Genomic DNA, 24,578 nt, shown 5'->3' on the forward strand with positions numbered 1-24,578 from the left:
TCATTTCATCTCCCTGGTCCTCAGCTCCGTCCTGGACAAAGGAAGGCTTTGGGTTAGATGGCAGGCGTGGTGTTTCCCATCTATAGCTTTGTGCATGTCCAACCTGTTTTGTCATTTCACACAGAAAAGATAAAACCAGAGTTTGCTACAAAAGCATGATATCCATTTATGTCAAAGGAGATTTTCCAAATGCCTCTCAGGAAAGGAATTTCACAGAAATATCTAGAGTAATAAAATGAAATGATCACTGTTATACCATAAAATGATGCCAGAGGCCTGTTCTCTATCATTAAATCACACAATGCCTTGTTCTCTACAGTACCATGAACAAAATTACTAGTTCTAGGACAACAATTCCCATCAATACCTCTAAAACACAAAAATTAGCCTTGAGTATCATGAGATATGTTACAAGACAATCTTCTGGGGGCCTCCTCAGCAGTCTGATAGTCCTTTGAGGTGGGCAGGTTTAGTCTCCTAAGTACTCCCATCACTTCAATCCATAGGTATTCAGGTAGTACCACACGTGCCACACTGTGACCCATTTGCTCTGAGAGCCATTGTCGCACTCCCCCTGCTCTGTTCCACATCAGAGGTGCTGCGCCCTGCAGGCTCTCTTTCCTAGGTGCAGCATAACGGCTGTTCAGTGCCCACCACAGGACGTGCTGAGGAGAGGACAAAAGAGCAACACCTCCTGTACTCCCAGTCCCTTGCCCTCACTGTCCCTCCCTCTACCTTGGGCAGCATCTCTGGCAGTGAGCATTTCTCCTCCATGGTTCCAGCTCATTTCCCACTGGAAAAACTGACCGTGATTCCAGCTTCTTTTACCTGGTATCAACCCCTCGGCTGTGGTAACACTTTCCTGCTGCCGCTCATCTCTGGTTGCTTCATGGCTCCCTTTTGGTTTCTTCATGTTTATGTCACCTGAATAACTACACCCCTGTATTAAGTTATATTTGTTTTAAACAGTTAAAAGGTATTATGTTCTCCTAGATTTCTCCTAACAAACGCACAACTTGTTGTCAGGTTCAAACCTCCAGCATTCTGTCACCAACAGCAGCCTCCACAGACAAGCCTCTAAGTGTGCATGTCGCTTCTGTCCAAACTCAACCCAATCTTGTGATGAGGGTCATTTCTCTTAGTAGCTGATACATCTCTGACCATTCAGGTATTTGTCTAAACCTTTGAATTTAATGAAAAGTTTTCCAATTGTTGTAACTGAGAACATACACAAAAGCATGGTCCACAATACTCCTGGTCCAAGAACTTATAAGTCTTTCTATGCAGATATGATATATTCATATTAAAATGATTAAATGATACAGTAAACACCTAAATGTATGGAGGAGACAGTAAAGGCCATTACTGCAGACTGAAAGGAAGGAAATCATTGTAGTTGGGAATACAATCATCCCTCAGTATCTGTGGGGGATTGGTTCTAGGACTCCCAGTGAATACCAAATCCACAGATACTGAAGTCCCTGATATACAGTGACATAGTATTTGCATAAAACCTGCACACATACTCTGGTATACTTAAAATAATCTCTAGATGACTTGTAATACCTAATACAATTTGAACACTATGTAAATAGTTGCCAGTGTGCAGCAAATTCATGTTTTGCTTTTTGGAATTTTCTTGAATTTTTTTCCTAATATTTTTGATCCCCTGTTGGTTGAATCCACAGATGTGGATCAAAAATATTAGGGAAAAAATCCACAGATGTGGCTTCCACCCACCAATATGAAGGGCCATCTGTAGTCAAGAAAGGTTTCGGGTCATGAGCCCAGTAAAAGGTGAATGCTTTGGATGGAGAACGGACAGAAGAAAGGACATTCCAGTTAGGGGACATCATATACAAAAGCACAGCTTAGTCCAAGCCTAAGCTAATAACTGCTCATTTATACGTGAATAGGGAGTATGCTGAAGTTGGATATAGTGATGAGACATTTAATGATTCAATGATGGGCAAAAGAGAAAGTGCCCTCTGACCTTACATAAACAGTATCTTGTAGGGAAAGCAGCACTGGCTTTGGGTTTGGATTCTCGCTCTGCCTTTACTATCGGCATGACTGTGCATCTTTCTCTTCAGCTGCATCTCAGTTTCCTCAAATGCCAAGTAGACATGGGAATTCTTTACAAGATGGATGTGAACACGAAATGAAGTAGTGTATATCAAATACTTAACGGGGTCTCTGACAGACCGTGACCCCCTCAATGAATTATGGTGGGGGTGGCATTGTTAAAATCATTCTTGAGTTTCAGTCAGTAATCCAACAGCCTATCTTAAAGGAGTACTAACAGGTGACCTAAGACTTGTCATGAGAATTAAAGGAGAGAATGTATGAAAAGCACTCAAAAACCTGCCCGACACAGAGGTGTTCCACTTGCTATTTATCTTTGATATTATCGCATATATGTGATCTCGGGGATGTTACAATAAACATACATGGTCTCTGCTCTCAAGGAATATGTCATTTAGTACAAGAACCTGAGGTGTAAAACAGAAAAAATAACAGTGTAACTTGTGTATGCTTGTGCGAGAGTGAGAGCGAGGCTCACAGTTAAGGTCCTGTGCTGAGGCAGTGTCCTCAAAGGAGGCTGGATTGGGCACAGTATCCACTGGAAACAGAGGAGATGGTCCAAATGAGGGTTGGGAGAAACATTCTTAAGGACCAGCACTGATGTCAGGTCTACAGTGTAAACAAGAACTTACAAGGTCAGGCACGACTGGCTGTGCGGAAGGCATGCTGGTTGAGATGGCATTTGCTATATCATGGGTTTGAGTTTGTATGTAAAAATGGATGGTGCAAGGGATTAAGGTGAGAGCAATGGACAGAAAGTTTTGGGGCTCTGAAGACCATTAAAGAATGCAAACCCCCCCTTTATTTGGGGGTGCTACTCACAAGCTGACATTCACACAGAAACTTCCAAGGAGAAATGGCCTTTCATTAAGTCTGTGGCTCTGAATATTTTGTGGTCCAAAGCTCCTTCTCGGAGGGAAAAGACAAGGGGCAAAGAAATTAGGTATAAACAAACTTGTGGACAAACCCCTAAATTGGAAGACCTACCCCAGCATCTTTAAGGCTAACCATTTGATGGAGGCATAATGCCTGTCTTTTTGTTAACCCCCTCTCAGGATTAAAAGGAAGGCAGCTCCACCATTGTTAATCCTGCCAAGAGAGGAACTCATTTGCAATTTCATCTTGCCCCTTTGTTATTTAACCATACCTAAATGCTCCTTGAGGCTATAATTATTTTTATTTTTTCTTCTTATTAGGCCAATTACTATGACTCTATTGCTGCAGCTAAGGACAAGATGACACTGTTTCAACCAAAGCCTATATTTTTAGGGATTAATAATAACCAAGGCAATCTCTGCCCTTAAACAGAACTAGTGGTACACGGAACATCAAGACAAGAACATTTTAAAATTCTGTTATATGGAAGTCTTATTCAGATCATGTTTTCACAATGCTATAAGTAGAGCACAAATGCACAAAGACCTCATGAAACTATGTGGGTTTTTGCCAGTCATTTTATCTTATTTATAACTGGATCAAATTCTGAGTTTTTCCTGTATGTTATGAAGAACAGTAGTCAAGAAGTCACATAAATAGGCTCTAGTTCTATCTCTTATGAAGTATAAGAAGTAGACTATTGTCATGGTACCTTATTTTTTTGACTTAATTTTCATCTATAAAAAGATAGGATTTGAATAAATGCTTGATATCAGCTTTTCAAGTCCCCAGTGTCCTGAGTCTAAGAATCTCCCAACTGGATAAATCATATGAGAATGTAATTCTAATATCCGAAATTTATTTCAAATTATATATTATAAATTAATTTTTGAAGTTTATGTATATATAAACACTTTAAAATTATTTTACTATTCTACTCTTTAATCATGTATTCATTCATTCATTTACTTATTCAATATATGGGTCATTTAAAATGCTTTGTAAATGCTAATTATGCTTACAACATTTTGCTTAATATTGAAGGAGGGGTGTTTTTGTTAGGAAAAATCTTAAAGTCAAAGACTTGCATTGTATTTGTAAATTCTATTATTGTCACCACAATAAAGATGTAGATGTGAACTGTATCAACCATTATTATAAATGGGAAAGCCACATAACAATAATGGTCCTCGTAATGTAGGACCAAGAGATGAGATTCATAACTTTGTTTTTGTAGCCAAATATCTCTTACCCTGTCCCCAGAAAATGCTCCGTTAAACATTTATCTCCCCTTTAAACCAGGAGCTGCTTTGAGACTGTGGTTTTTGTCCTTGAATATTCAGTATACATGGGGCTCTTTAATATTGAGTTACCAAATAAGTGACTGACAGAGTGAGTGAATGAAAGAAAGATGGTTAGAAAGATGTTTACCCAGTAACGTGCAGAAGAACATTCTGCTTCACAAATTCAGGAGAAAGAAAATGTCAAACTGTAAGCTCTCAGTAAGCAATTTGCTCATTAATTGGACATAAGAGAAGAGAAGTAGATGTGGCTATAATATCAACTAGTAGTACATATTTAAAATGAAAAGTGTTAAAAGATAGGAGACCAAAATTAGAAATTCAAAATAAATAGAAACAGGATTGGTTTTCTATTGATAATGGGTGAAGCTGATTGACAGATATGTCAATCATCATACCCTTCTTTCTACTGTTGCATATATTGAAAGAAATACCCATAAGGAAGAATTAGAAATAAATAGATATGCTGAACAGGTATTATTGTCACGTTTTGCTCTGGTGATCATGGTCCATGCAGCAGAGGAATCATAAAATTATAAATTCAGTGCTAGTGACATTCAAATAAAGGATAATCTTGGGTCTAGGCACTATTGTCACATAGTGGTACCATTTTAATTGAAATGATATGGACAGCTAGAAAGGCAAAATGACGTCTCATGATGGCCTGTGTGAGACCACCAGCCAAAGCAGGAGTTCTAACTGAAATTGTGACACGTTGATCCAGAGGTATCTAGGAAGGAGGGAGGGAAGGATGAAGGGATGTATTTAGAGACATATCATACCATACTTCTCAACTTTGATGTTCCAAAAGAAGAGTGACTGGCCTTGATATCTATTGATAACCAGCATTAGAGGGGTCAACGTGAAGTGAACTCGTGGAGAACCTATGATACATTGAATTTATAAAAAGCTAGCTTTTTCTACCTGTCCTCTATACTCCCCATGCTGACACTTTTCTTAATCTATTAAAGTGGGAACTACCTTCCCTAAGACATACACACCATGCAGAAGGCCCAGATATCTGGAATGTTTATTTTGGAATGCTTAAAACTCCAAACCTCTCAGCCTTCATTTGAAACACCACAGTTTCAAACAACATGAAAATTTACTAACTCCTCACTGACTATTTGGCATTCCACTGTATTTTGATCCATTCTATGAATAAGGCAAATGGCACCAACTAATTCTTAGTGATTCAACGTGACAGTATCTCAGAGAATGCTGAGTGTAAAACAACTCTCCCTGTCATTGCTCCTGGGGGCTCTTAGATGCACTGAGCCCAAATCCTTCTCACAGCCACCACTGCATGGGTTTCTCAGCTTTCCATCTTCGTTTGAATGGTTTTCCTTTGGCGACCTATTTTTTTTCCTTTTAAGGTTGCCCATGAGCTCCATTTGAAACCATTATTCACCTTGGTACAGATGATAGAAATCCAGAAAGACACACCTGCTCTACACTAAGCATTCCATCAACTATAACAAGGATTAAAAATAAATGTTAGGGTCACAGTATTTTAAGAAATATTTTCTAATGTCAAATACATGATTTTGAAAATGGTCTGGGCAATCTATGTTCTAAGAAACAAATGTGCTAAAAACAAAAGATAATTAAAGGTGTGAGAGTTCGTGTTTATGTGTGGAAGAGAGTGACATCATACCTTATATAACAGATTATAACAATAGTTCTCACGTTAGAAAGATTAATTTTCTGGAGTCATAATAAGGGGTGTTCTTATGACACACATTTCAAATGAGGCAGGGCTCTGAACTCCAGGGAAAGTCCTAAGGGACCCATGTTGTGCCAGATGAGGGTGGTCTTTTCCATTTCTCACCCCCTTTGAAGTGATTGTTCAGAGAGGTTTAAAAGAAAAAAAATTTAAGGCATTTGAAAAGGAAAACATAATAGCATGTTTTACTTTGTGCAATTTCATTTTATGATTTCTTAAAAAACAACTTGTGTCATAGTTCCCATTCTGAAATATCTCTGCTTCTAATCTCTCCTTATTCCCATCTGTCTAGCTCACAGCTGCCAGAACAATTACCCTAACACACCACTTGAATCCTGACATTTCTCTGCTCTTTGCCTAACCTCACAATATGTTTGGCTTTCCATCCTATGGACATTCACAGCAGAGGCACCTTTTAACTTTCACCTCAAGGTCCAGCTCTATCTTAGACTCTAGGACTAAAAGAAGTCCAAGTAAACCAGATGTTTATAAATACTCAAGACAACAAAACATCATTCAACAGGACTAGGTTTGTACGTGGAGAGTGAGAACAAAGATGAGCTGAGGAATAGTCTCAGGTTTCTCAATGGGTGGCTGTGTCTTATCAGATATGTGGAGTTCTGCGGACACATAAAATGCACACAAGAAAAAGTCAAGTAGAAAGTTGAATATATAGACATTATACATATATATATTCAGGAGAGAAGACTGAATTGAAGATGAAGAAGCAAATGTCATTATCAAACAGCTGAAGGATGAAACCCAGGAGTGAATGTTATAAGCCAAGTAGAATCTGTCAAATGAGAAGTGAAGGCGGCCAAAGAAAGAATATGGGAAAACATAAAATTAAAGCCTGTGTAAGTGAGAAGATTCCCAAAAAATCAGAGAAGAAAACAGCCCAAAATTCTCCTCTGAGATCCACCTTCACATACCTAACTACAGTTTCACGGGTGTCTCACATTTCATAGATCACAAAATGAACTCTTGTTCTGTCCCTTAGGCTAACAAACACCATTTTATTGCTCAAACAAGAAAGTTTATTCTGCTTCCAGTCACTCCCTGCATCTGATCCATCATGAAATGCTGCTGCTTCTAATTCCAAAAATGCATCTCAATATCCTTAGCTCCTCTCCATCTCCATTGTCACTTCTCAATCCAATTCATCAGTATCTCTTGTTGCAATAACCTCTTAACAGTTCTTACCACTAGTCTTGGCCTATTATAATCCAGTTCATGTTACTGCCCAACACGAAAAATTCCAAATTTCTGTTGCATTTTTAATTTAACCTGGCCTCCTTCCAAGGATTAAAAAAGGTGCTTAATGATCTGCTCCCTTGCTTTTGCTGCTCAACTTCATTTTATACGGCAGTTTCCCCTCTCTCATTGTGCCACTATATTAGTCAGGGTTCCCCAGAGAAACAGAACCGATAGGATAGCTTAGATATAGATAATAGATACAGATATAGATACAAGAGGGGTCTTATTATAGTAATTAGCTCACATCACTATGGAGACTTGAAAGTCTCAATCTGCCATCTATAAGCTGAAGAACGAGGAAAGCCTCTGGTGTAATTCAGTCTGCATCTGAAGACCTGAGAACCAAGGAAGCCAATGGTTTAAGTCACAGTTCAAGTCCAAAGGCCCCCAGAACCAGGAATACCAATGTTCCTGGGCATATGATGGATGTCTCAGTTCAAGCAAGAGAGCAAATCTGCCTTTCCTCCACGTTTTTTGTTCTATTCAGACCCTCAACAGAGCGGATGATGCCCACCAGCAATGGTGAGAGTGGATCTTTTTACTCAGTCCACTGGATTCAAATGCTAATCTCTTCTGGAAACACCCTCACAGACACACCCAGAAATAATACTTTACCAGCTATGCCTTAGCCCTGTCAGGTTGACACATAAAGTTAACCATCACAGCCACTACTACAACTGCACACAAACAGTTCACCAAAAAAATCTGCCAAGATCTTTTTAGTCTTTGTGCCTTCATAGGTACTGTTACCTCTGCCTATGATCTTGTTGGGTTGTTTGTTTTTTTGATAATGAGCTGTATGAGCTTCTTGCATATTTTGGAGATTAATCCTTTGTCAGTTGCTTCATTTGCAAATACTTTCTTGAGAAAGAAAAATGGAGCTGGGGGACTCAGGCTCCCTGACTTAAGACTATACTACAAAGCTACAGTAATCAAGACAGTATGGTACTGGCACAAAACCAGAAATACAGATCAATGAAATAGGACAGAAAGCCGAGAGATAAACTCACACACGTATGGTCACTTTACCTTTGACAAAGGAGGTAAGAATATACAATGGAGAAAAGACAGCCTCTTCAATAAATGGTTCAGGGAAAACTGGACAACTACGTGTACAAGAATGAAATTAGAACACTCCCTAATACCATACACAAAAATAAACTCAAAATGAATTAAAGACCTAAATGTAAGGCCAGACACTATAAAACTCTTAGAGGAAAACATAGACAGAACACTCTATGGCATAAATCACAGCAAGATCATTTTTGACCCACCTCCTAGAGTAATGGAAATAAAACCCAAAATAAACATATGAGACCTAATGAAATTTAAAAGCTTTTGCACAGCAAAGGAAACCATAAACAAGACAAAAAGACAACCCTCAGAATGGGAGAAAATATTTGCAAACGAAGCAACTGACAAAGGATTAATCTCCAAAATACACAAGCAGCTCATGCAGCTCAATATCAAAAAAACAAACAACCCAATCCAAAAATGGGCAGAAGACCTAAATAGACATTTCTCCAAAGAAGACATACAGATTGCCAACAAACACATGAAAGGATGCTCAACATCACTAATCATTAGAGAAATGCAAATCAAAACTACAGTGAGGTATCTCCTCACATCAGTCAGAATGGCCATCATCAAAAAGTCTACAAACAATAAATATCGGAGAGGGTGTGGAGAAAAGGGAACCGTCTTGCACTGTTGGTGGGAATGTAAATTGATACAGCCACTATGGAGAACAGTACAGAGGTTCCTCAAAAAACTAAAAATAGAACTACCATACGACCCAGCAATCCCACTACTGAGCATATACCCTGAGAAAACCATAATTCAAAGAGTCATGTACCACAACGTTCATTGCAGCTCTATTTATAATAGCCAGGACATGGAAGGAACCTAAGTGTCCATCAACAGATGAATGGATAAAGAAGATGTGGTACATATATACAATGGAATATTACTCAGCAGTAAAAAGAGACAAATTTGAGTTATTTGTAGTGAGGTGGCTGGACCTAGAGACTGTCATACAGAGTGAAGTAAGTCAGAAAGAGAAAAACAAATACTGTATGCTAACACATATACATGGAATCTAAAAAAAAAAAATTGTTCTGAAGAACCTACGGGCAGGACAGGAATAAAGATGCAAATGTAGAGAATGGACTTGAGGACACGGGGAGGGGGAAGGGTAAGCTGGGATGAAGTGAGAGAGTGTCACGGATATATATACACTACCAAATATAGAATAGATAGCTAGGGGGCTTCCCCAGTGGAACAGTGGTTAAGAATCTGCCTGCCAGTGCAGGGGACATGGGTTCAAGCCCTGGTCCGGGAAGATCCCACACGCCACAAAGCTACTAAGCCCGTGTGCCACAACTGCTGAGCCTGCACTCTAGAGCTTGTGAGCCACAACTACTGAGCCCGCGTGCCACAACTACTGAAGCCCATGCACCTAGAGCCCATGCTCCGCAACAAGAGAAGCCACCTCAATGAGAAGCCAACGCAACACAATGAAGAGTAGCCCCCGCTCGCTGCAACTAGACAAAAGCCCACGCACAGCAACAAAGATCCAATGCTGCCAAAAATAAATAAATTAAATAAATAAATTTATTTTTTAAAATGGCTAGTGGGAAGCAGCCACATAGCACAGGGAGGTCAGCTCGGTGCTTTGTGACCACCTAGAGGGGTGGGGTAGGGACGGTGGGAGGGAGACGCAAGAGGGAGGAGATATGGGATTTTATGTATATGTATAGCTAATTCACTTTGTTATAAAGCAGAAACTAACACACCATTGTGAAGCAATTATACTCCAATAAAGTTGTTTAAAAAAAAAAGAAACCCTAAAAGACACAAAGCAGATGGGGTGAGCATGAAGAAGGAGACCATAACCTAAAATATAGGATGAAATGACACCAATGGTGTGTTCCATGCCCAAAAGTGGTGAATGCTAGAAATAGACAAGAACCCAAGGTTGTATAGTAATGTAATTTGATTAAACAAAAAACACAGAAATTCCAGCAAAGAAGTTCAGGCAACCTCTTTCAATCTCCCTTCCTCCTTTTGGGTAGAGGAAGAATCATGGGACTAAATGTTCTTAAGTGGGAAACATGGAAGGTGTGAGCTTGGCAGTATCTGGAGCAGTCATATCAAAAAAGAAGAAGAAGAAGAAAAAGAAAGAATAAAAGAAATAGCTGTCCAAGTAGCTCACTCATCTCTAATTCTCATTCTCTTTCAAAAACAGTTCACAATACAGCAACAGAAAAACTTCCTGCCTCTTCCCCCAGATAATTGCATACCTACAACAGATAATTTAATAGGAAATACCCATTAAAGATGAGCACAAGTTCAAAAATAAGCACACGTGAAGGCCAACATCATAACAGAGAACACAAACTTAAACTCAAATCACTTAATTTATAATAAAATAGGTATAATTAATATATTCAGAGGATAGAAAGAACATCACATGCAGGTAACAGAGGCCATTATTTTAAGACTGAGAGATTTTGAATAGAGAAGTGGAAATTTTAAACTAAAGACACCAGTAAATGTACTGGATAGCATACTGGGCAAAGCAAAAGAACAAATTCATGAACTATAAGAGAACATCAAAAAATTCCCTTAGCATGAAGCACAAAGGGAAAAAGAGATGGGAGATCTAGAAGAAACATTAAAAGAAATTGAGAATAAACCTGGATTTTCTGCCATGTGTTAAGCAGGAGTTTTGGAAGGAGAAAATAGTGAAAATGGAAAAGAGCTAATATTTGAATAAATAATAGCATAAAATTTCCCAGAACTGAGGGAAATCAGGAGTCCTCTGAAATTAAAGCATTATAAGTACTAAATGAATAAAAACATCACATCTAGAAACAATGTAATGATATTTCAGAACACCCAGATCAAAGAAATAATAATTTTAGAACTTTTAATAATTATTAATAAACAGATTACCTAGAAGGAAGAGAGTCAGATTAATGTCTGACTTCTCAGCCGCAACATAAGATTCAAGAAGCCAATAAAGCAGTATTGTCCAAGGACTCAGAGAGGCATAGAAAATATTTGAAGAAACAATGGCTAAGTCTTCCAAATTTATGAAAATTATAAGCCACAAATCCAAGAATTTCATTGAACCTTAACACTGACAGCTTATTTCCTAATGGAAACAATGCAAGTGAGACTACAGTGAAGAAACATCTTTAAAGCACTGAAAGGAAAAACCTCAACCTCAAACTGGATGCGCAACAAAACTTTTTTTTCAAAATCAAGGTGAAATAAGATTTTTTTTTCAGAAATACAGAAGCTAAAAAAATTCATCACCAGCAGATCGAAGAAATATTATAAAGAGCCATTAAGGTGGAAGGAAAATGAATTCAGATGAAATTATGGATCTACTCAAGGAATAAAGAGTACTGAAAATGTACTGCACAGGTAAATATACAGGATTTTTTTTTATTTAAATGTCTTTAAAGGACAATATACTATTTAAACAAAAGAATAACAGTATAGCATGGGCTTGATAGCATATGCAGAAATTAAATGTATAAAAACAACACGAAGGCTCGGAGGAGAGAAAGACACTGTTGTAAGGCTCTTATACTACACATGAATTGTTATGAAGTCACTTGAAAGTAGATTGCCTTATGTTAAATATATACAGTAAAAACCCAAAGACAATAGTAAAAATAAATAAATAAAAGCTAATAAGCCATCAGAAGAGATACAAAGGAATAACAAAAAGTATTTAAATACTTAATTTAAAGGAGGCAGAAAAGGAGGGAAAAGGGAGCAAAGAACAGATAGGACAAATGGAATACTAATTCCAAGATGCAGATTTAATCTTGACCATATAAATAATCACATTAAATATAAGAGATTTAAAACCATAAGTAAAATGCAGAGGTTGTTAGATTTCATATTTTATGAAAGACAGAACTTAGTATACCTGCCTCAAATGTTTGTGTATCTAGTAACAAAGCTTCAAGATTTATAAAGCAAAACCTGACAACTGTAAGGAAAGTGGAAAAATAGACAATTATAGTTTGAGATTTAAAAAAATTATTAAGATAAAATCTTTGTGACTTCAGGTTAGGAAAAAATCTTAAGTATAACATAATCCACAAAAGAAAAAATGATAAATTGGGCTTTATAAAAAGCAAAATTCTCTTTGAAAGAAACTATTTAAAAACTGAAAAGATATTCCATACAAAGGGAGAAAAATATCTTTACATAGTATATATCTGATAAAGGACTCATAAGAATATCTAAAGAATTCTCAAAATTCAATAACAAGAAAACAAACCAGTTTTTTTTGAATGGACAAAAGATCTGAACAGACGTTCCAAAGAATGTGCATGAAAGGCAAAAATGCATATGAAAATATTAATATTATTATAGAATAATACTAAATATTAATTATCATAGAAATAAAAATTAAAACCACAATATTACTACATACCTATTCAAATAACTAAAATTAAATAAATTATAGCATGTTTGCTGAGAACGTGAAGAATCTGTCACCCCCATACAGTGTTTATGAGAATGTAAAATAGTACAGCCACTTTGGAAAACAGCTTGCCCGTTTCTCAGTAAGTTAAACATACACATAGCAAATGATCCAGTTGTACAACTTATAGGTATTTAACCAAGAGAATCAAAGCATGCAGCTACAAAGACTTGTACATGTATGTTTTTGTAGCTTTGTTTTTAATTGCCCCAAACTGGAAACAATGCAATGCTCAGCAAGAGGTTAAAAGGACAAATGTGGCATACTCATACAATGGAATCGATTTAAGAATATAAAGTAATAAACTACTGGACATGCAAAAACATGGAGTGAAAGAAACCAGACAAAAAAAGAAAATATACTGTTATTTGATACATGGAATATTTAAAGACTCATTGACCCAGCCCAAATTCCAAAAGTCAAAACTAGTGCTTCAGAGAAGGGCTAAGCTCTCTAGTGGTAAAATCTGAGTACACATGTCCCCTTATTCTTAACTGAGTGTTTAGATTAATTCACCAGATGCTCTGTATTGCTCAACATTTTATATCAGAGAAAGGGAAAATATCCTACTGTGCCATAAGTTTATTCAGATCCCAATATCTGAAAAAAAACCCCACCAAAAACTACATCTTCATGGATATTTGTATCAGTTTAGAAATCATGACACTTGCAGTCAACAAAATGTCACAAGACTTTCAGTACAAAAAAATAATAGTGTTGAATCTACCATAATTATGCCATTTCTAATTAAGTATTATATGGAATTATATATATATACATATATGTAAACCCACTGAAATTATATTCTAATACCAAAAGATCAGGAAGTTATACAAATTATTATAATACAACAAACGTAATCATAAGTAATCGACAGAAGTGGAAAACATTATCAGAGTTCAAAAGCGGAGCAGGGAACTTTGTGTTAGAGAGAATAGGAATGATTGAATGAAGGAGATATTTCAGATTGTCCTAAAAAGTGTACCTTTTATTTATTTAAAAATATCACATACTAGTATTAGAAAATCTGGAAAAGCAACAGGAAGAACCATTCCATAATCTCATTCCATAGTAATTTCTCTCTAGTTTCTTGACACAAAATCATTTTTACATTAGTACAGTACTAATTAGCATGCATATACTGCTAATCATAAATAATAATTATGTAATCTCTGAAAGTAAAGTTAATGTGTAGTGTGCTTACTGTAAAACATTCTGAAAATAATGAAGAAGAGAAATCACCCAGAATCCCACACACAAAAACACTCTCAGTATTTTGGTATACATTGTCATCCTTTTCACATTCTAGATCTTTTTAATGCATTTGATCTTGCAGTGTACACATTAATTTATATAATTAACAAAGAAGCATTTACTAGTAAAAGAGAATATTTTGAAAGTCTTGCTAATATCTTCCAATGAGAAATCTGCAAATCACTTGGATTATTCTAATATTATAATTTATATTACTTCCTGAACACCCACTTTGTGTTAGGTACTGTTCTAAGTGCTTTACATGCATTAACTCATATAAATCATATAATAAATGTCTTTACAGACCAAGAAACTGGATATAAAAACGCACAAAACTAATATCAATTATGGTAAGAAAAATGTCCATTAAATGCATTATGTAGTTCAATTTTACGGAAGGAGACAATGAGTTTGTCCATTTTGTGATACAATGGATGCAATTTTTCCATTTTATGTTTCTATTGTGCAAATGGTTTATTTTTTTGTGGGGTGATAGAGAACAGCTCTGGTTATTTTTTAAATGATCATCAAATATAGGAATAAATTCCACCTGAACTGTGTCAGTAAATAGTGAAGAATGGTAGTTTATTATTATTACTTCCAATGGACTTTCAAAATGTGTATCCTACTTTCTTTTCTATTTACATTATCACTTTTTATTTCATTCTATTGTCAACATTTTCTTTTCAATGTCTTCTTTCCTTATGGTCATTTATACTTTTTTTTTAGCCTCATGCCTCTGCTTTCTGGTCAGGGTTCCATACAAGTTTCTAAACAAATCTTCTATTTCCTGTGATAGATTCTTTTCAAAGTTTAGTTTTCTGGATTCAAAAGTCTTTATAATTCTTCAGGCTGGTACTTTTTCCTTTGTTGTGTAATATTTTTATGGGCCTTACTGGTTCAATTCTCTTTGCTTGTCTTTGATAGGGATAGGTCTATTCAGACATTGTAATTGGATCCCTGTGTTACTACATGGATATGAGAATAATAAACTCTTACATCATCTTTATTCCACTTACAGAGGATAATATGGGAATTCTGGACCTAAGGCTACATTGTGACCAAAGGCAGGGGAAAAAAGCAGTATTTCAAAGCATCAACTATTTATCTGTATAACCAGAGGATACCTAGCCAATGCAGAAAATGCTGTTGTTTAAAATAAGCTTTAAAGGCCCCCATTTCAGCATCCAGAGACCCCTGGAGATAGTATAAAGGCAGAGGATGACCAAAAAGGATAACAACATTAAACTTGATCACTTTTGTGAGGAGTGTAGGCACATGTTGCTAAATTCCTTTTCTTAATATTGGTCCAGATAGTGCCATTTTAAAGATTTGTCCTTTGCAAAGTTTGTGTGTATATCTCTACGTGTGCTCATGTGTGTGTTGTTGTACGTGTGTTTGGTTTTTTGTGTGAAAGCCTGCACTCATGCAGTTACAGTAAGGTCTGAGTTTCAGACATTCGTCATCTGATGAGCATCCACGACATACTAAACAGCGTACGGCACTTCACACTACTTGCGAATCTCAAAGGACTTTGGACTACAAAACCTCCTTGAAACATTCACAGATGCTCCTCCTCCACTTACTATGAGCTTTTATTAGTCCAAACACTCATTTTGGAAAAGGACCTGCCAGGTGTTAATTGTGTCTTAGGCTTTGCATTTGTGGTAATAGATAGAGCTAAGCCCTATGGACAAGTATTAGAAGGTAGTGAAGATTAGCCCTGAGGAAGTTTAAAGAAAGAAGTGCTCTGGGACCTGAGCACAGACACTAAAACCTGGGTGTGTCTATGTAGGGCTGTGCTGTCATACTGTATTTAACATATTTTGTGCTTTCCATTATCAAAGAACTTTAGAATTTTTCCCTCCACCTTGTATCGTAATTCATTTCATTTACTTTCAGTCCTGCAATAGAATTGAATATACCTACTCCCTTACATGCAGAAATTATTGAAATTTAAGAAGCAGAATAGGAAAGGTAAGTATGGCTAGCCTGACTTCTACCCATCTGCTGAGGTTCATGTACAGACACCAGCACTATACCAAGTCCAAGTATTCTAGGTGCTGACCTGCAATAAAATAAGGAGTACTCTACAGCAGACTTTTGAGCAGTGAGGCACAGGTAATTATGGAGAGCCACTGTCTAAGCAACAAGGCTGCACTTTGATGAATATACTAAAATCAGGTAACCATTTGCCATAAGGTAAATGAGTTGGAAGAGCTGGAGCTTGTGGTTTGGCAAGAGCCTATTCTGCATGTCTAGATGCCCTGTCCTGTGAGACGCTAATGCGAATCCATTGTCTATAGGAAGATGGCAAGTTTGTGGGTACTGAATGTGCCTGAATAATTTGCTAATACCAAAGTGTGGCTTTGCTGGACCAATACGGGATCATCTACTATTCCTAATGAATGTCTATCTCAATATGCCAAGTTTATTAAAACTAAAATCCCCAGAATGTCCTCCTTCCAAGGTTCTTCCTATCTTAGCTATGAAATATCTTGAGAGAATGACACATACTAGCAGGCAATGGGTCAGATTAATTCTTCCCTCCAGCTATCTGTCCATTTCTTTTCTGGACTTTTGATATTCAGATGGTCTGAAGGATAGAGAAAGGCTATTCTGGATGTGCTAAAAAGTACCTTCAGAGAACAGGGGACTAATGACTGAATTTCCTGTTTGTAACAGACCTCATTTTGCTGGAAAGCAGATTGGCTCAGTAAAAACATAGCAGAGCCTACCAATGGATTGCTTCTATCCCTCCTATTGGTTTTGAATTTAGTGAAAGCCACTCCCTAATTCAGAGATGGTTGGATATCCCTAATTTGGAATTGATTATGTTTTCATCTTTTTTTAATTAGAAAGCTGTGAGAATATCACAGTTAAGAAGTGATAAAAGTCAGGACTAGAACTATGGGAATGTAAGAAGCAGGGAATGGAGATAGGGATATAATTTAACAAGTTGAAGGGCAGAATCTATGAAAATTAATACATAGCAGATAATAACCATGGAGAAGAAAACAATGAAAAAATGTCACTGAGATTTCAAGTCTGAGGCACTAAGAGAATTCTTGTTGCCATTAATAGGATAAAGTCAAGAAGAGAATTTATTTCAGAAGTGAAGGGGGATAATAAAACTATAAAAAATGATTTTGCATAAGTTAAGTCTGAATGATCTGTAAATTTTTCTGAAGCAGGGTTGAGGTAGATGTTTTACTAACCCCATTGGGCTATAGTGACTTTAAAACTATGGATATAAGGAATAATTCATAACAATATATCAGAAGTTCAATCTCTCATCCTTATTTCCAAAGTATTTTTTCCACATGATGATGTAAACATAACTGAAACAGTCAATCAAGAGGTAAAACTGCACAAATCTTCACCTGCCTTCTTTCCTCCCCATATTGCTTTAGATAGGTATTTGACAAAGTCCCCTGCAGTAGAGGCTATGCCACCCAATGAAGAAAAATCCCACCCCCTTTCTGTATTTCCCTATTGCTACCACGTGGTAGATTGCATGTATGTTCTAAATGACATTTTGTTACAATTTTCATCAAGTAAAGAAACTATTTGCTAGGAGAATCATCTTTCAAAATATTGCAAACCCAGTTTCAGAGAAAATCGTCCACATGATTTTCTAAGGTATAGTCCTGGAATGGGAGGCATACTCCTTGCTGCTCTACAAATTACCTAATATTTTAATATTATGAATCATCAACAGAAAAATATCCATACAGAGATAGAAAGTGGATGTTCAATGTTTATTATTGAAGACCTTTGAGCATCAAATACAAACAGACTGATACTTAAAGGAGGCATTCCAGGATTCAGCAAGAGTGACACCATGTCTAATACTGCAGTCTTCCAAGGAGGAAGTAATTTATAGAGCTAAGATGTTATTTCTTTGATATGGTAGCACAATATGATCAATTTTCTTTAAGCTATTTACATTCTCTTTCAAAAATAAATAGGCAAACCGGAAAAAAACTAAAAAAAGAAAAAAAAGAGAAGACGGATTGGAGATATAACTAAGCCAATAGAAATGTTTATTTAATGGAAGCATCAATGATAATGCAATATTTAAAGAATTCTTTAAGGTTATAAAAATCATCCATTTAAAATAGTGGTTCAACAGACTTCAAATCAGAATACCTACGTTTAAACTCTTGCTTTACATTTTTTTTAAAATAGATTTTTAGCTCCTCTGAACATTAGTTTTCTTATGTATAAAAAGAGGATTATAGAAACCTGTTTCATATATACCCCAAATTCATTGATTCTTCCCTTTCTCCCTCCACTCTTATCTAGTCTACACCACCATTATATTTTGTGTAGATTCCCACAAAAGCATCTTAACTAATTTCCCTGCTTCTATATTTGCTATGCCCACTCCCTCTCCCAGTTTCCACTTTCCACTTAGAAGTTAACGTGAACTTTCCAAAAATATACAAATTGGATCATTTCCCTTCCCTGTGTAAACCATTCAATGTTTTCCATTGCATTTAGAATAAAATCCAAACTCCCTACTCTGACTTAGCTCTTTGACTTTATCAATTACTATGGTTCAACCACAGGTCTTTTCAGTTCTTGGAATTTAATTCCTATCTTAAGGCCTCTGCACTTTATGATCTCTCTGTTTGGAGTACTCCTGGAGTGTTTACATGTCTGGATTTTCTTAGCTAAAATATCACCTCCTCCATAGGCATTTCCAGACTACCTAGTCTACAATCAACTTTAGCCCCCCTCAACCCCAGGAGTTACCTAATATGTTACATTGTATTTTTTCCTCCATAGAATTTACTGTAATCTGAAATGATCTTATTCACTTATTTATTTGCCTATGTATTGATTGCCTTAAGCCATCAGAATCTAATTCCTTATGAGCAGTGATCTTATATAACTAGCACTGTTCAGAATCTAGAACAGTAGCATAAACATAACGCACGCTGAACAAATATTCATTCAATGAATACTCAAAGTGCCACTGTAAAGATAATGTTTGTAAAATTTACCTAGAGTGGGGTTTCCCTGGTAGCGCAGTGGTTGACAGTCCGCCTGCCGATGCAGGGGACACGGGTTCGTGCCCCGGTCCGGGAAGATCCCACATGCCATGGAGTGGCTGGGCCCGTGAGCCATGGCTGCTGAGTCTGCGCATCCGGAGCCTGTGCTCCGCAACAGGAATTTACCTAGAGTGAACAAAATAAAGATGTGAAACTCACTGTTATGTCTGTTGTAAGGATGTTGTTGAGAACACTATTTGAATTTGTTTTGAGAACTCTGCTCTAAATTCTGAGAACAGTTTTACTCTATACTGGTAATTGTTTTGTTTAAATCACATGGCATTGAGTGTAGTCTGACTGGCAAATTCTTCCTAGAATGTTTAGAAGCATTTTATGGCTCTACGTTTTCCACTCTCATTTTCATTTCAATCCTGTCTCCACTTTGCACCAATTCATATTTTTCTTCTGTAGTCTTACTTTGAATCTACACTATCTTGTTATATTTTATGAAAAATTTTAGCTATCCTAAATCATTCCTAGAATAGAGAGGAAGAATAATGGGGAAAAAAAAAGGAATTCAAAGTCGTAATAGTTAACATTCAGTTAACATAAGTTGAATCTGAATTTGAATGTAAAACTATAATAAGAATTCATAAAATCAAATTAGAATATCTATCACAGCACCTGACACAAAGTAGGCACACAAAATAGTGTTTATTTCAAATGGGACCTATTTAAACTTTAAAGCTTTTGCACAGCAAAGGAAACCTTAAACAGAATGAGAAGACAACCTATGGAATGGGAGGAAATATTTGCAAACGATGCAACAGACAAGGGATTAATTTCCAAACTATACACACAGCTCATACAGTTCAATATCAAAAAAAAAAAAAAACTAATCAAAAACTGGGCAGAAGACCTAAATACACATTTCTTCAAAGAAGACTGAGAGATGGCCAACAGGCACATAAAAAGATGTTCAACATTGCTAATTATTAGAGAAATATAAATCAAAACTACAATGAGGTATTGTAACTGAAAGTGGGGTCCGGCTGCTTGATGCTTCAAAGCCAATAAAAAGGCAAGGTTGGTGGAAAGGAAAGTTTGCTTTATTTTGGATGCCGGCAACTGGTGTGGGTGTGGGAGGAAGGGCCTGGATGGCGGGTGGACTCCTGTCCAAAGGCCGACTCCCCCTGTCCTACAACCAGTGGGCAAGAGCTTTTATAGAAGGAGGGAGGGGGCTACATGCAGAAACAGCACAGTCAACTCTGACAGTCATCTTGCAATTGATCATGTGGTGGTCTGACCAGTGTCATCTTGATTGTTTTAGGTACAATTAGTCTTCAATTTCAGGGTGGGTTAGTTCCATTTCCTTGAGGCCAATTCTTGGAATTGTGGCAGCTTATGGCATGGCTACAGCATGGTCATCATGTAGTTAACTTCTTCCACCTGGTGGGGGTTTCAGTACCTACAAGACAGCTCATAGGATATGGCTCAGAATATTATCTGCAGCCCTTGAGAAGGAACTAAAGGTCCTTGACTTTGCTTAATGACTATATTATTATTTAGTCTTGTTGGACTGTTTTCCTTTGTTTCTGTGTTTTCTCACTTCTGATTAAACTTATTATTTGGCTAAACTTTTTCCACAGAAAATAGGCAGGTTGAGGATGTGGCGGGGAAGGACCATTGGGCCCTGCTCTGTTTCAGTATCACCTCACACTGTTCAGAATGGCCATTATCAAAAAGTCTAGAAATACAAATGCTAGAGGGTATGGAGAAAAGGGAACCCTCCTACACTGTTGGCGGGAATATAAATTGGTGCAGCCACTATGGAAACCAGTTTGGAGGTTCCTTAAAAAACTAAAAATAGGGCTTCCCTCGTGGCGCAGTGGTTGAGAGTCTGCCTGCCGATGCAGGGGACACAGGTTCATGCCCAGGGGTTCGTGCCCTAGTCCGGGAGGATCCCACATGCCGCAGAGCGGCTGGGCCCGTGAGCCATGGCCGCTGAGCCTGTGCATCTGGAGCCTGTGCTCCGCAACGGGAGCAGCCACAACAGTGAGAGGCCCGCGTACCACACACACACACAAAATAACCCTAAGCTAAAAATAAAGTTACCATATGATCCAGCAATCCCACCCCTGAGCACATATCCAGAAAAGACGAAAACTCTAATTTGAAAAGATACGTGCACCCTAATGTTCATAGAAGAACTATTTATAGTAGCCAAGACATCAATGCAACCTAAGTGTCCATTGACATGTGAATGTATAAAGATGTGCTATGTATATAGAATGGAGTATTACTCAGCCATAAAAAAGAATGAAATAATGTCATTTGCAGTAACATGGATGGACCTAGAGATTATCATACTAAGTGAAGTAAATCAGAAAGGAAAAGCCAAATATCAAATATCACTTGTATGCGGAATCTAAAAAAATGATACAAATAAACTTTTTTACAAAACAGAAACATACTCACAGACATAGAAAACAAACTTATAGTTACCAAAGGGGAAAGTTGGGAGGGGATAAATTAGAATTTGGGGCTTAACAGATACGCTCTACTATAATATAAAATATATAAACTCAAGGACCTACTATATAGTACAGGGAACTATATTCAATATCTTATAATAACCTATAATGGAAAAGAATCTGAAAAAGTATATATATGTGTATATATATATATATATATATAAACTGGATCACTTTGCTGTACACCTGAAACTAAAAACATTGTAAATCGACTTTATTTCAATTAAAAAAAATTTTAAAATAAAAAATAGTGTCTAATTTTTTCACACCCTATAGGATTTATAATTTAAATAGCCATTTATTCAGTCTAAACCTATATAATGTCATGATAACTGCAAAATAACTTGTTACATGTGAAGAGGAGATAAAATAAATTAGCCCTCCTTCTCTTCCTGTTTGAGCATAATATCCAGTAGGAAGATGAGACATAAAAGCAAATACTTTAATACAGGATACAGATTACTCTTGGCAGCCCCAACTTCAGTATGCTTGCCATTTTCAGAGCTTCTAAGAGATGTGTCTCAATCAGTAGCTGTATTGGAATTAGAGGACACACATGGCCAAAGCCGATTGGTTTGCATTGGCTTTTGGTCCAGAGGCAGTCTATCTAAACCATAGTTTGGCCAGTTCTATGTAAAGTGGTCTTGAGGAAAAGCTCTGGCAAAAGGAGGAATGGTGACTAACTTGGTTAGTCAGATCCTATGTCTGGATCGTTTTGAATTTGAGACAGGTAACATAAAGGAGTGGTGGCTGTAGTCAAAGGACGCAGAGAGAACTTGAGTTGCAGGGATTAGTCAAGACCTTTCAGTGAGAGCACAGACTAAGAATCAGAAAGATTCTGGGATTGAGAAGACAACCAGATACTTGTACTACGAGAATAACTTTCTCTTCACAGTTTCAGACCATCTCATATTCCTGAGACTGTGGAGAAATTTTTAGGTTTATATAAGGGATTGCTGCATAGACAGGATTTCTGTCTTTCTCCCAAATAAATTCACATTTTAAAAACATTTTTTACACAATTTTTAAAGGTTACACTCCATTTACAGTTATTACAAAATATCGGTTATATTCCCCATGTTGTATAATACATCCTTGTAGCCCATCTTACACCCAATAGTTTGTACCTCCCACTCCTCCACTCATATACAGCCCCTCCCTCACCACTGGTAACCACTAGTTCTCTGTATCTGTGAATCTGTTTCATTTTTGTTATATTCACTAGTTTGGTTTTTTTAGATTCCACATATAAGTGATATCATACAGAGTTTGTCTTTCTCTGACTTATTTCACTTAGCATAATGCCCTCCGAGTCCATCCGTGTTGCTGCAAATGGCAAAATTTTCTTCTTTTTTATGGCTGAACAGTATTCCATTGTGTGTGTGGGGAGGTATATATATATATATATATATATATATATATATATATATATATATACACACACCACATCTTCTTTATCCATTCATTTGTTGATGGACACTTAGGTTGCTTCCGTATCTTGTCAATTGTAAATAATGCTTCTAGGAACATTGAGGGTGCATGTATCTTTTCCTCACTCCTTCCAGAGGAGGGTTAGAAGGGAAGGAAGAAAAGATAGAGGAACCAAGTGCTTCCCGTGGAAGCAAGGGAGGCTCTGTAGGAAGTCAGGAAGAGCAGGGACATACAGAAGGAAAGTCAATGTTTACATGGGACCTATGGAAACAGAGGCTGGCTGGCCAGCCTGCTTACTCCAGGGTAATGGAGGGCAGCACGCTCCCCCTTTAGGATCTGAGGTGCTATCCATTCACTCTCTTCCTCAGTTAATCTTAGAGCTTCCTATTCCGTGTTGGGTTTTGAATGCCCCCTCCAGTGGAAGGGTTTGTTCTGCATCCAAATGCATTCTCAGGGGCTTTTTCTAAAAGAGCAAAAAGGGACCTGGGGATAGGGTGTCTGAAGGTTAAAGTCGCAATAGGTATCCTCTTCTTCTTTGTAAATAGTATTTTTATACTCCACCCTTGCCAGCTCAGTCTTTATACATGGAATTCCCCAAATGGAATTTTGAGGGTTGTCAGAACAGAACAGAATGGTTTTCTGTTCTTCCCCCAAGTGGGTGAGCATGGGAGAAAATTCACATTTTTTGAGGTAACCCAAATGAGCCTCTCTTCTTTGAACCTAAATACGTTAACGAAAATAAGGATATTCCACCCCACTGACATACACAGAAGTGAAGATGTGACTTGGCTAAAATTCGGCAAAAGAGTGCACATTAGAACTACTCTAATTGAAAAATAAAATACTCTTGGAAAGACATTTGCTTCCTCCATGAAAACCCTGTAAAGATGTATATGTCTGAAAAAACATTCTAAGGCTAGAAAAGACTTTAGAAGTTACCAAATCTAATCTCCCCCACAGTTCACAAATCCTGCCTGAACCCAGGCAGATGATCAAGCTCTCTGTTTAAATACTAAACTTTCAGGGACTATTTTACCCTATTCATATGGTAGCCCTTGCCCTGTTGTGAAAAAGCACAGCTATGTGCTAATTGTGAGAAAGCTTTTTCCTATGCTGCGTTAAATCCCGTCTTCCTTTAACTTATATCAATTAGTCCTTGCCTACCAGAACAACAAACACTACTCCTCACCTACACTGACAAATTTCTAATTTTTGAAGGTAATTGGAAATTTCTCATAATTCCTTACTTTTATAAGGTAAACAGCCCCTCCATTAGGCATTCTCAAATAACCTCAAATAATATAGTTCCCTAATCCCTCCTTATCCTGTCCCATTCCACTCTGGTTGCTTGCTGATTTATCACTGAGCAAAGCCAAACAAAACTGATACAACTGCATATTTTTCTACATTCATATTAATAAGCTTTCAAACATACTAATTTATTCCATGAAAGGTAAAAATTCCATTTTTTACATCTGTATACTTTATCTTCATATTCCATGGTAGGCATAATGCAAGACACAGGGATGTTCAAATCCTACTGCTTGTTTGCAAGGAGGTTATATCAAGTTTAGAGGATACCATTACCTCTCCAGGATCTGT

This window comes from Delphinus delphis, chromosome 12, assembly GCF_949987515.2.
Source record: "Delphinus delphis chromosome 12, mDelDel1.2, whole genome shotgun sequence".
Taxonomy (NCBI): domain Eukaryota; kingdom Metazoa; phylum Chordata; class Mammalia; order Artiodactyla; family Delphinidae; genus Delphinus; species Delphinus delphis.